Below are 12,662 nucleotides of genomic sequence, written 5' to 3' on the forward strand. Positions count from 1 at the left end.
TTTGTGGCCTAAAATGTGGTCTATTTTAGAAAACGTTCCATGTGCTGCTGAGAAAAACGTGTATTCTGATGCTGCTGGGTGAAATGTTCGGTAAATGTCTGTTAAGTCTAGTTGATCTATGCAGCTGTTTAGATCTGCGGTTTCTCTGTTGAGTTTTTGCCGAGTTGATCTATCTAGTGGGGAGAGTGGTGTGTTAAAATCCCCAACGATTAATGTCTTTGGATCTATATGGGATTTGAGGGAAAGTAGTGTTTCTTTGATAAATTTGGGTGCTCCATTGTTTGGCGAATAGATATTTAGAATTGTAATATCCTCCTGAAGGAGAGATCCTTTAATTAGTATGTAGCGACCTTCTTTATCTCTTTTCATGAATTTTAATTTGAAGTCTATTTTATCTGATATTAGGATTGCAACTCCCGCCTGTTTATGCGGTCTGTTTGCTTGGTAGATTTTGTTCCAGCCTTTAACATTGAAAATGTGTTTGTTTTTATGGGCAAGATGTGACTCCTGCAGGCAGCAGATAGAAGGGTCTTGTTTTTTAATCCAACTAGACAGTCTATGTCGCTTAATTGGAGAGTTCAGTCCGTTAACATTAAGAGATAGGACTGAGAGGTATTTGGGAGTTCCTGCCATGTTATCTACCTTCTTGGGGGCTGCGAAAACTGGGTTCTTCCTATGGTTCTTGGATTCTCAGTTTGGGTGCAGTTTCTTGGCCTTTATTGCGGTCTTGTTGGTTTTCTATGTGTAGCACATCTTTAAGAATCTTTTGTAGGGCTGGTTTGGTGGAGATGTATTGTTTCAATTTTTCTTTGCTATGGAAGGTTTTTATTTGGCCTTCAGTTATGAAGGAGAGTTTAGCTGGGTACAGTATTCTTGGTTGATAGTTGTTTGTTTTTAGGGCATGGCATACATCATTCCAGGCTCTTCTTGCTTTGATTGTCTCTGCTGAGAAATCTGAGGTGATTCTAATTGGTTTCCCTTTATAAGTGATTACCCTTTTCTCCCTGACAGCTTTAAGGATCTTTTCCTTGTTCTGAGTTGATCCTGTGTGGATTATAATGTGACGGTGGGATGTCCTATTCTGGTCTGGTCTATTTGGGGTTCTAAAGGCTTCTTGTATCTGGACAGGCCTATCTTTTTGCATGTTTGGGAAGTTCTCTGCTAGGATCCTGTTAAACAAATTTCCTAGACCATTAACTTCTGTTTCTAGGTGCTCCTCTACACCCATTATCCTTAGATTAGGCCTTCTGATGGTGTCTTCCAGGTGTTGGATAGATCTATCATATTTCTTGGACTTGTCTTGGATGGTTGTATGTTCTTTCTCTATAATATCTAGGCTGTCTTCAATCCCTGAGATTCGATCTTCTGCATGGTCTAACCTGCTGTCAAGACTCTCTACTTTGTTTTTTATCTCTTTTCCTTCTAGTTGGTCAGCTTTGATGGCTTCAAGTTCTTTGTTGAAGCTCTGTTTTAGGTCTTGTATGAATTTCTTTACTTCCTTAATTTGGTGTTCAGTGTTTGTCCTCAAATCACTTAGTTGATTGGTTATGGTTTCTTTGGGCTCCCATTCCTTCTGTTGGGTTCCATTCAGCATTCCCTTTGTGGTCTCCCTGACTTCCTTCAGCTCTTTGTTAATGGATTCCATGAAGGCCTTTAGTGATCTTTGTGTGTTCTCTACCTGGTCTCTCAATTCCTGTATTACTCTTTGATTAGCTTCCTCCCGTTCATGGGATTCCTGCAGATCTCTTTGAGTGTTCTCAGCCTGCTCACGCCATTCCTCCCTTTCTCTTTGAGTATTCTCAAGTTGTTCACGCAAATCCTGTATCAGTTTTTGAGTAGCTTCCTCACGCTTATGATATTCCTGTATAAACTTCTGGGATGCCTCCTCTCTCTCCCTATCACGCTCATACAGAGTCCTTTGTACGTTGTCAAACTTTTCATTTATCATGTTTGCCACCAGTGTTTGTAGCGCTGTTTGGGAACTCTCCTCTGGATTATTCATTATCTGTTCTAACCCCTGATTATCAGGATTGGGAATTGAGATACCCGAATTTGCCATTTTTCTTGTGTTTTTCCGGCTTACTCTGCCCATTTGAGATGAAGATAGCACCAGTTTTGTGCTAGAACACTATCTTAAGGCAACCATCAACCAAAGTTTGCATTTGTACAGTCAATAGTCTACAGATACAATCTAGTTCAACAGATACATCTATTCGACATCAAACAACTATATGTTAAAGAACTTCGAACCGCAGAGAAGAATTTGGAAAGCCAGAAATTATTAGGGTTAGGAAGAGATGTGGGTAAAAAATAGGAATAGATTGGTGTGGGGAGGCACAGGGAGAGTTAACTATGTCCTAATCACAATGCAGGGAATAGGTTGTGTAGGATGTAAGTAGAGAGAGAGAGAAAAAGAAGAAAGGGAACGGGGAATGAAAAGAGACCAGAAAATAAAATAGAAACGTAAAAATTAATGTTATTTTAGAGATTAAAAGACCATCTATTTATATAGGAATATGAACATGTTGAGAGAAAGGGAGGGACATAGAGGAGATGAGAAAAACTTTAAAAAAAATGCTTAAAATATTGTATAGGTATAAAGTACTGCTATTAGTGAAATTAAGTCTCAGAGGTTTTGAATTGAGTAATAAGTTTGTGGATTAAGTGTGTACACAATGGGGGATGGGGTCTACTGGTTAACTACGGGTTTATCTGAGGATGTGCAGGACAAGAGTTAAGTCACATAAAGATGCACAAAGAGGAAAAGATGGAAAGGATAGGAAAGTGAGAAGAAAAGATCAGATGTTCAGTAGAGCTAGAAAAAAAAACAAAAAGATAATTAAGAATGAAAGAAAAAGAGAAAGAAGACAAGAAAAGAAAAGAAAACACACATTCAAGTATTCCTAAAATAAAAATTATAAGAGGAGAAAAAAAAAAAGTTAATGGAAAACAATTATTTTTTCAGAAGAGGCAAAAATTAAAGATTAATAAAAGTTTTAGAAAAGCAAAAAAATTTTTTTATATATATATAAGGTAACAAAAAACGAAAAAAAAACAAAACAAGAAAAAGAAAAAAAGAAAAGAAGAAGAAGAAAAAAAAAAGTTCTTTGATTTTTTTTTTTTTTTTTTTTGGGAGGGGTGGGAAGAGTCCTGTATCTCCCTTTTGTCTGTAACCAGAGTCTGGTTGGAGTCTCTGGTCAGCTTGAGGTCCTGTGGCTTGATTGGTTTCTTAAGTCAGTTTGTTGGAACAGGTAGGAAAATGCTCTGCTTTACCCAAGATTTTGAGATCCCCCTCCCAGGTTAGTTTACTGGGAGGGTGATCTGCTTTGAGAATCACAAAAGAGGGGGATGCAGTGATGAGGCTAGGTTCTGGGTAGAGTTGAGGCCTTTCAACGAACAGTAGCTTTTCCCTGGGGCTATTTTGTGAAAAAAAACTCACAGCACCCAGCCTGGAGCCATTCTCAGGGTTTCTGTTTTTCAATTGATTGTGGTGGCTGCTAGAGGGAGGGGAAGCCTCTGGCTCTGGCCACCCAGCGAGGAGAGCTACTCCAGTGGCTGGTGCCTGAGCTGGGCGATCCCTCCCTGGATGGAACTGAGTCTGTGAGGTCACCTCGCCGCCAAGTTCCTGTGACCTGCCAAATGACTAGCTCTATTCCAAGGCCTGAGCTGGAGCTAGCCGCTCCTCCGAGCTTTGTCGGTATCCAAGATGGAGATCACCGGTGCTGGGGGGGGAGGGGTGGCCTTCCCTCCTCTGCTCCCAGAGGAGTGAGGAAGTAGGGCTTCTACTCACGCGGAGTCTTGGATCCCGGGTCGTCTCTGGTCTGCAAAGTGCAGGATGAAGTTGTCCGCTCCTTGTCGGTTCTTGCTGGTGTTGAGTAGAATCCGCTGGTCCGCTGCGTCTGGCTCCTTCGTCCCGGACTGCGTCTCAGGTAAGCCTCCGCGGCGGTGGTCGCCGCTGCGACCCTGCCGCCGCAGCGGCAGCTGCTCAGATGTGTCTGCTTGGCTTCCCCTCTCTTGACTAACTCTCTGTCCTGTGATGGCACACTTGGTGTGATTCTCTGGCTTGGGACTGTTCACTGGAACTCTGAAACTGTTTTCTATGCAAGAGCTTGTTCAGATTCCAGCTTCTCCTCCGCCATCTTCCTGAATCTCTTCTTCTACAATGACCTTTCTAGTTTTCAAGAGATATATTGGAGATAAGAGTCTTACAGATTTTTCTGCCCAGGCTGACATTGAACCACTATCCTCAGATCTCAGAGTTTGGGGTAGCTAGGATTACAATCATGAACCAAAAAAGCCCAGATCTAAGACAATTTTTAAAATGTCAGCTTATTAAAACTTCTGGCTTTTTCCAATAAATAATCTTACTTTTTAGCATTAGTTTATAACTATGATTTATTTTTAGATGTAACTGTATTTTTTAATCAAATTATATATGTTTTTCTATACTCAGTATCTCACAAAAATCCAGTTATTGACTTTCCCCCAAGTCAATTATTACATAGTATATTAATTAGTATTATTATTACACTCTTATATACACGTAATGTGAAGTGAAAATAGTTTGGATCATTTCAGATAAATTAGTAGCTGCCATTTTAGCATTATAAATTCACATCTGTGATTTTAAACGAAGGAAAGGAGATTTTCGAGTTAAAATGAAGTATGAATATGTAATGTGTCCCAATTGAAACAAAAATTCTGAGTTCATACAGAAAAAATTATTTTCTTTCCAATTATGACTTTGCAGTAATACTATTGGAAATAGTGAGGCAAGAGGAGGAAGAATTCAATCCTTTTTTTTTGTCAGTCATGAGGCTTGAATTCTGGGCTAGAGCCCTGTCCCTGTGCTCTTCAGCTCAAGGTGAGTGCTCTACTGCTTGAGCCCCAGCTCGACTTCTGGTTTTCTAGTGGTTTATTGGAGATAAGAGTCTCACAGAGTTTCCTGCCCAGGCTGCCTGTGAACCATGTTCCTCAGATCTCCGTGATCCTCCTGAGTAGCTAGGATTACAGGCGTGAGCCACCGGTGCCTGGCAAGGAGAAAGAATTCAAATCATGTCAAACAATGTCTCTGTATGAAGAACTGCCTATTCCCAGTTGTCACAAAATTTCAAGTGTCTATCTTAGAATTCTATTTGGAAACGTTCTGAATCATTGATTCTTTTTTACTTTCTGTTATAGGAAACAAAATATAGACACAAAACAATTGAAATAAAATGTACACATATGTGGAGGTCACAACTGGAAAAACAACCAACAAAGTAGAACTCCCCCAGGAACAAAAGCAGTTTTTTTTTTAAGCACACAAATCTCAAATACATGATAACTTGGCATAGAGCCATAAAGATAACTGTGTCTCAGAAATACAGTTGTGTTAATTTGTAATTAAATTCATATAGATGAACCTAATATAGCAAATCCCTTGAATGGATCAAATTGTTTAAAACAAATGTGACTATATGCGGAGTGAGATCTGCACATATTTAAAAGAATAAAATAACAAAATCATGACATACTTAAAAAATTCAGAAATGTAATTAATAACTCCAATAGTATTCATATTGAGAACTAATTCCTACTGATTTAAAAAGAAAAAAATATGCAAATAGTAGAATCTGAGCATTGTAAACGAGTGTGCATAATTTTATTTTTTTTTTATTATTTTTTTTTTTTTTTTGTCGGTTGTGGGGCTTGAACTCTGGGCCTGGGCGCTGTCCCTCAGCTCTTCAGCTCAAGGCGAGCGCTCTACCACTTGAGCTACAGCGCCACTTCCGGTTTTCTGGTGGTTTATTGGAGATAGGAGTCTCACGGTCTCTCCTGCCCGGGCTGGCTTTGAACCGCGATCCTCAGATCTCAGCCTCCTGAGTAGCTAGGATTACAGGCATGAGCCACCAGCGCCCGGCGAGTGTGCATAATTTTAAACTACTCCAAATTACACTTTGTAGAAGATTGAATGTGGCTTATCTAAAGGAAAACATGAACACATGATATGAATGAAATTAAAAATCTCATGAAAAGAGTGAAGTAGTTTCTGGAAAATAATAGTTTAATAAATGGTGGTCTAAATCTTTCTAGTACTGACAAAATTGCATATCTATTTATTTAGATCCAAAAAAGACCCAAGTTACTCGTGCAGATTTGAAACTTTGGCAAAGTATCAGTATACATCTGTAACATTATTATGGGTGTTGACTTTGGCAAGGAATTCATTTCCTCTTCCATCTGACAAATGAATATATGAAAGAACTTCTCCAACTAAGTATCAAAACCTAACTAAACATATAACCAGAAAAAGTCATCATGTAAGCCGTATTGCTACTGGGGTAAAAGAAAAATCAGTCATACTGATTCTGTATTTATTGTAAATGTTGATTTTTTTCATAAATTATTTCCTTTAGCTTGCATTTTTAAGACATTGTATTACATGATGTATATCTTAGTAACTAATTTTGGATGCCTCGTTAAATTTTGTTCAGAGTATAATGTCTCACTTCAGTTCCTAACCTATGATATGATGTTGATTACAAAAAAAATTCTAATAACCACTCTTTATAACACACAAAATCTCATAAGCATGACACCAGTAAGCACTGGTTAACATTTTGATATCATGGTCTCATGACTGATGAGGCCTATCTGCATGAGTATCATTGTACCTAGATTCCTCAGCCTGAATATTGCTATTGTTAAACGATACTTATATCTTTATTTGTCACCGATCAGATTTTAAATCTGAGTATAAAGCCCAAGGAAAATGATAAAGTAAGAATTTAGCTTTTCTGAATATAAAGTAAACAAAATTCAGCATAGAGTAACTCACTGTTTGAAGTCAACCAATTTCTCCAAAACATTCTAAGCATTTCCTTACAATGTGTATTGTTCTCAAGAAGGGAATGGGTAATGTGAGAAGAGGACTAACCAAGCATTGTCTTCAAATATACATAATGTGGATTACCCTCTACATTTGAATATAAGCATATCTGATAAAAACTGTTTGAATAATTGATTTTCATGTAAGGTATACCAAACTACATTCAGAAAATGGTATATATGAATTAACTAAAGAAAGTCCTGGCAGAAAAATGGCATCTCTGTACTATGTGATGCCCAATTCTTAGGTATTTCATTATGCCTCCATTTAATGAATGTGATTGTTTAAATGATTCATGAAGTATTAATTAAAATTGATCAGTATCTTATAATATAATTGTGTATAATTTTATCCTAGAATCATTCAACAACGGCCCATTCAATCATGAAATACATCACATTCCACTGGTATTCATATAGATAGTAATGAGTTTTTTAGGATCTTCTGCCATTTGGAGATGTCAGGACCAGGATTCAAACTATAGGCTCTAGCTCCCACCACTTAAACCTGAAGATAGGGAACTCAACGGTCTGTCCAATAACATCAGCAAAACCAGTGATTAGGCAGGCACCAATGGTTCTCAGCAGTCCTCCTTGATACTTACAAGGCTGTGATAGGATTTTAATAGTCAAAGTCACCCTAGGCAGGAAAGTCCTTGAAACCCCTGTCCACCTTCAGTGCCAACAAAGCTAGAAATAGAGCCATATGGCTACAGTGGTAGAGGGCTATACTTAAGCAAAAGCAGCTCATGGACTGTGCCCAGATCCTGAGTTTAAGGTTCGGGACTGGCAACAGACAGACATACACAACAATATGTGCAGCCATCCAGCTAAAGCAGGTCACCCTCTTGTCCTCAACTGGATTGGACAAAGTTCCCTGGGAAAGGGGCTGGGGGAGCCACTGTCATCTTGACTCCACCCATGCTGCCTGCATCACGGGATTCCAGCCACACCCTCATTCTTCCATGTTTCTTTCTGAACAATGGGATACAAGAATGGTGGCCACACCCACATTCCATGATGCCCAGCACCAGGATTCCCTTTGTTGGTTGACACTACCACCAGCAGTTGAGGAAAGTAGAGGTGGCAGAGTTGTGAGCATGAGACATGAGGCGACTTTGGAGTAGAGTGGAAAATTGATGTCCTAGTCAGAAAGTGAGAGAATAGAGGATTTCCCAGAGCCTGGGAACATGGCCAGCCCATCTTTCCCATCCCAGTGCTCAGATGTCTGAAACAATAGGACTCCGTGAAAGAGCTACAGGCAAGAAACTACTTCCACAACACCAGCAATGTGGAGCACATGGGCAGCAAAGATGGCTCTGGGAGGGGGTTGAGTGGGCAGACCCCAATTGATCTTCTGATCAGTGCCTAACCAGCCCGTGAAGGCTCAGGTGAATGATAGGGTGTGACCTTGACAGTGATTGGTTCCTCTTCCTCCCTTACCATACCACCCACCCTTGTTGTCTTTAAAAGGGGCTGCTCTCTGTTAATAAACGAGTTTTTCTACCTGCTGGATTTGGCTCCCCGCTGTGTCTGATTTTCTCCTGGGCTGAGGGAGGCTAGGGAACGGGCGAGCGCCGCACTTACCTTTCCTCGGACCCCGTCCGTCTTTCGTGGGACAGATGAAGACCCAACATCTGGCGCCCAATGTGGGGCACGAAAGGAAAAGATACCGGCGGAGGCTAAGCGGTCTCTCAGGGTAAGTGAAACCCTAAATATGGGTAATGCTATATCACAGAAGAAGGAGGAGGAGGCAACATTAGGCCTAGAAGGAGTACAGGAGGACTTGGGAAGTAAAAAGGAAAAGGAAAAGGTCAAATTCGACCGGGAACACACTATCTGTGCATGCAGGGGCAGAGGCAGCTGCTCAGGTGCCCCGGACGGTCCTAGGCCCCCTCCCTATTCCCCTGATTGGAAGGGAGGTACGGTGCCCTACGAGACCTGCGAGAGGGACTTGCAAAACCCAGACCCCTACCACATGGAGGGACCAAGGGCTGAGGAAGTAACCTACTCGGAGAACTCCTCTGGAAAGGAAGGGCCACCCAAGAGCCCTGGAAAGGAAGGGCCACCCAAGAGCCCAGACTCTCGGCCACAGGATTCGCTTCCCCAAGTGTATCCGGTCAATGTGGCATCAGGGACTAACAGGCCCTTGGAGTGGTATCCATGGGAAGCTAAGGATCTTAAAGAGCTCCGCAAGGCGGTGGCGGAGGATGGCCCAAACTCTCCCTGGGCCCAGACCACTAGTTCTCAGTTTATTAAATGGTGTGCTTTCTTTAAGGAGGAATGCAGAGTGCGAGCGGAGAGTAACCAGCAGGCTCAACCAGCAAAACCTATTACTTATGCCATGCTAGCAGGGAAGGGGGAAGGGTACTCCACCGGCATCCAACAGGCCGCAATACCTGGCCCGTACCGTGACCAGATGAGGCAGGCAGGACTTGCCGTGTGGTACAAACTAGATGATGGGCCTACTGAGTCCCCCATGGCAGAAGTGAGACAAAAACTGGGTGAGCCTCGACCTGATTTCATAGACCGAGTCCAACAGAGTGTTCACCTCAAGCTGCCGACAGGGAACCTCCAAGATCAGTTTGTAAAGCTGCTGGTCTGGGAAGGGAATGCAGACCACTGCATGGCCTGCCCAGGATTGAGAGAGAGTTCCCTGAGCAGATGGGTGGTGGCCTCACAGGATGTGGGAACGCAACAGCACCAGTCCCAATCACTAGCTTTAGCTTTACAGGCTCAGGCATCTACAATGACTGAGGCCATTACTCAGGCGCTGGCAGCCCAGGGCCAAGGAACCCCAAGGACTTGTTTTGAATGGGGGCAGGAGGGGCACTTTAAGAGAGATTGTTCCCCTGCCAACTGGCCCGTGGGCAAACCGCCCCCTATACCCTACCCCAGGAGCAGGGAGGGATACAAGTTTGATTTAGATGGGAAGTCTTTAAACTTGGGGAGGGGCATCCTCTAGCCCCTTTAATGCAAGGAGGAACCCCCCCTGCTGTGAGGCCCAGGCAGCCTCATGGCAGGGCAACCCAGGCCCATTGGACCGTCCCCCTGGTGGATGGACTCCGCCCTAAAATGAGTATTCTCATAGGCAGAAAGAGGTTTCACTGTTTAATTGACACTGGGGCAGACCGAACCATACTCAGGGAGGAGGAAGTGACCTTGGACTGGAAGCTTGCACCTGGGCCCCAGATATTGGGGGTAGGGGGCAACTCCCAGACCAAAGAAACGGTTGCCCTTATGACATGGACTAGCCCAGATGGAGAACAGGGAAGGATACGCCCTTTAGTGGCAAAGAACCTCACTGCCAATTTACTAGGGCAAGATATGCTAAGACAAATGGATGCCGTGGTCACTACAGACCATGGAGCATCATATGATGATATCCTGGATGGGGAAGAAGCACAAAGGCTTAAACAGGATCTAGAGGGAGTTAAGGAAGGGGATTTTTTTAACTTTCATAATTACAGAGAAGAACATAGGGGACCCGCTCAGGTGCACCCCCAATCCTAAAGGCCACTGCCCCCCAAGTAACTCCCATTAGGTGGAAGCCAGGAAGCACAATCTGGGTGGAGCAGTGGCCATTGACCAAACCTAAACTTGAAGCCCTCCACCTTCTGGTGGAGGAACAGATAAGCCTCGAGCATATCCGCCCTACTATAAGTCCTTGGGTTTGTTATTCAAAAAGCCTCTGGGGCTTGGCGGATGCTCCAAGATCTACGGAAGGTAAATGAAAGCTAGTAGGAATGCCCCTAAGAGGCATGCCCTGGACTCCTGCTATACCTTCAGAATATACTTTGGTTGTGATTGATATTAAAGATTGGTTTTTTTCTATCCCTCTGCATCCAGATGACTGCGAGAAGTTTGCTTTCTCTATACCTTCTCTTAATTTTTCCCAGCCTGATCCAGAGGTTTGAATGGACGGTGCTGCCACAGGGTATGGCCAATAGTCCAGCCTTCTGTCAACAACACTTGGCCACACTTTTAGGGCCTGTGCTGGGTTCAGATACCTCCCTTGCCTATGCCTACATGGATGATATGATTCTGGGGCACCGAGACCCAAGCTGCCTGGAGGGCCTTCTGGCCCAGGTTCTCACCATATTAAAAAAGGGGGGTTTTACCATAGCCCTTAATAAAATTCAAAAGGTAGCTCCTTTTAAGGTGCTCGGGACACACCTTACCTTGACTCAGGCCAGCCCCCTTAAGCCTTTGCTGGATATTCCAGCCTCTCTAACCTTAACCCAACTTCAGAGTCTTTTAGGGGAAATCAATTGGCTGTTGCCATGGGTTTCTGTCCCTAAAGATAGTCTTGTGCCCTTATTTGCCCTGCTACAAGACAGGACACCACAAGAAGTTATTACAATTACAGACAGCCATAGGGCAATATTTTTGCAGTTCCAAAAAGCCCTGGATGAAGTTTCCCTAAAGAGGTATTCTATTAGTGAGACCATTTCCCTTTGGTTGTTTGCAGGGGTCACATTAATATCTGCAGTTTTAACTCAAAATGGGGAATCTGCTCCCATTTGGATCCCTGCCAGGAACCTTAAGTTTTTACCCATTTCCTCTATACAGGAGGATGCCCAAGAATAAGCTAACCAACAACAACAACAACAAAAAGCATGGCCTAGGCTTGTGTTTTAAAGACAAAAGCCAGAAAGACAATTATTAACCACCCCCAAGGGCAACCAGCCCTTGAGAAGCTCTTGTGTTCTCTAACAATTTCAGATGGTGACACTCCAGCTGTTGGCTGTCCTGACTCTCCGAATCCTGTGAACGGCCCGACGGAACCTGCATCAACCTCAACGGGTACCTGGGCAGTGATCAATGCTGGCAATGCAGAAATCGTCAGGAGCACCACAAGAGAAGCTGTCCCTTCGAGCTGGTGGCCTGACCTTCATTTTGATCACCACCCTATGGACTGTTTAATATTTTTGTAGGAGTTAATTATTTTAATGTTACCTGCTTTAATTGTTCTTCTACTAATTGCTTGTATAGCAGCATTGAATCCATACTTATTGTTAAACAACCACCTTTTGTTATGCTTCCAGTTTAGATTTTGTCCAACCCCACAGGCAAATAGCTGGATTAGAACAATCCCCACCTCTGGACTCTGAAGTGGCAAAGACTGCTATCCCATCCTTCACTAAGGTTAAAGGACTAGTAGTGACATTTCCTGGCCTGGTAATGCTTTTGCTGATGGTTTTTTCTATGCCTTCCTTGCATTATGAGCTTAGCCAGCCAGTTATCAAGCTCCAAATGAATGAATTCCCCCCCCCCCCGAGAGGAATCTCAGCCAGAGACGGGTAAGAGGGGGTGTCAGTCTGACCAACCTAAGACAGGGCCTTCAGCTTCGCTCTGAAGAAGTTCCCTATGACGGGTAAGGCAGACAAGGCGATCCACCCAACCTAAGACAGGCGGGTTCGCTTCTTTAAGCAAAGACGGGGGGAGATGATGTTGGGAGCAACTGGAGCTGACAGTAAAGCTCAAAGGTCATCTTGACTCCTGTGCTAGCTTAAAGGCACGTACAAGGAACTGGCTTACTTAAAAGACACCCGGTGCCCAGGAATTACTTGAACTGCTTCGGACATTTCTAACTGTGGTGGGACTGATGTTTATTACTGTGCTAGGTGGGTCTACCATTAAAACAAAAATAAAAGGGGAATCTGTGGAGCACATGGGCAGCAAAGATGGCGCTGGGAGGGGGTTGAGTGGGCAGAGCCTAATTTACTGGAGAGCACATGGCCAGCCAAGATGGCTCTGGGAGGGGGTTGAGTGGGCAGACCCCAATTGAT

Source organism: Dipodomys spectabilis, unplaced genomic scaffold (genome assembly GCF_019054845.1).
Source record: "Dipodomys spectabilis isolate Male_0828 unplaced genomic scaffold, ASM1905484v1 ptg000012l, whole genome shotgun sequence".
NCBI lineage: Eukaryota > Metazoa > Chordata > Mammalia > Rodentia > Heteromyidae > Dipodomys > Dipodomys spectabilis.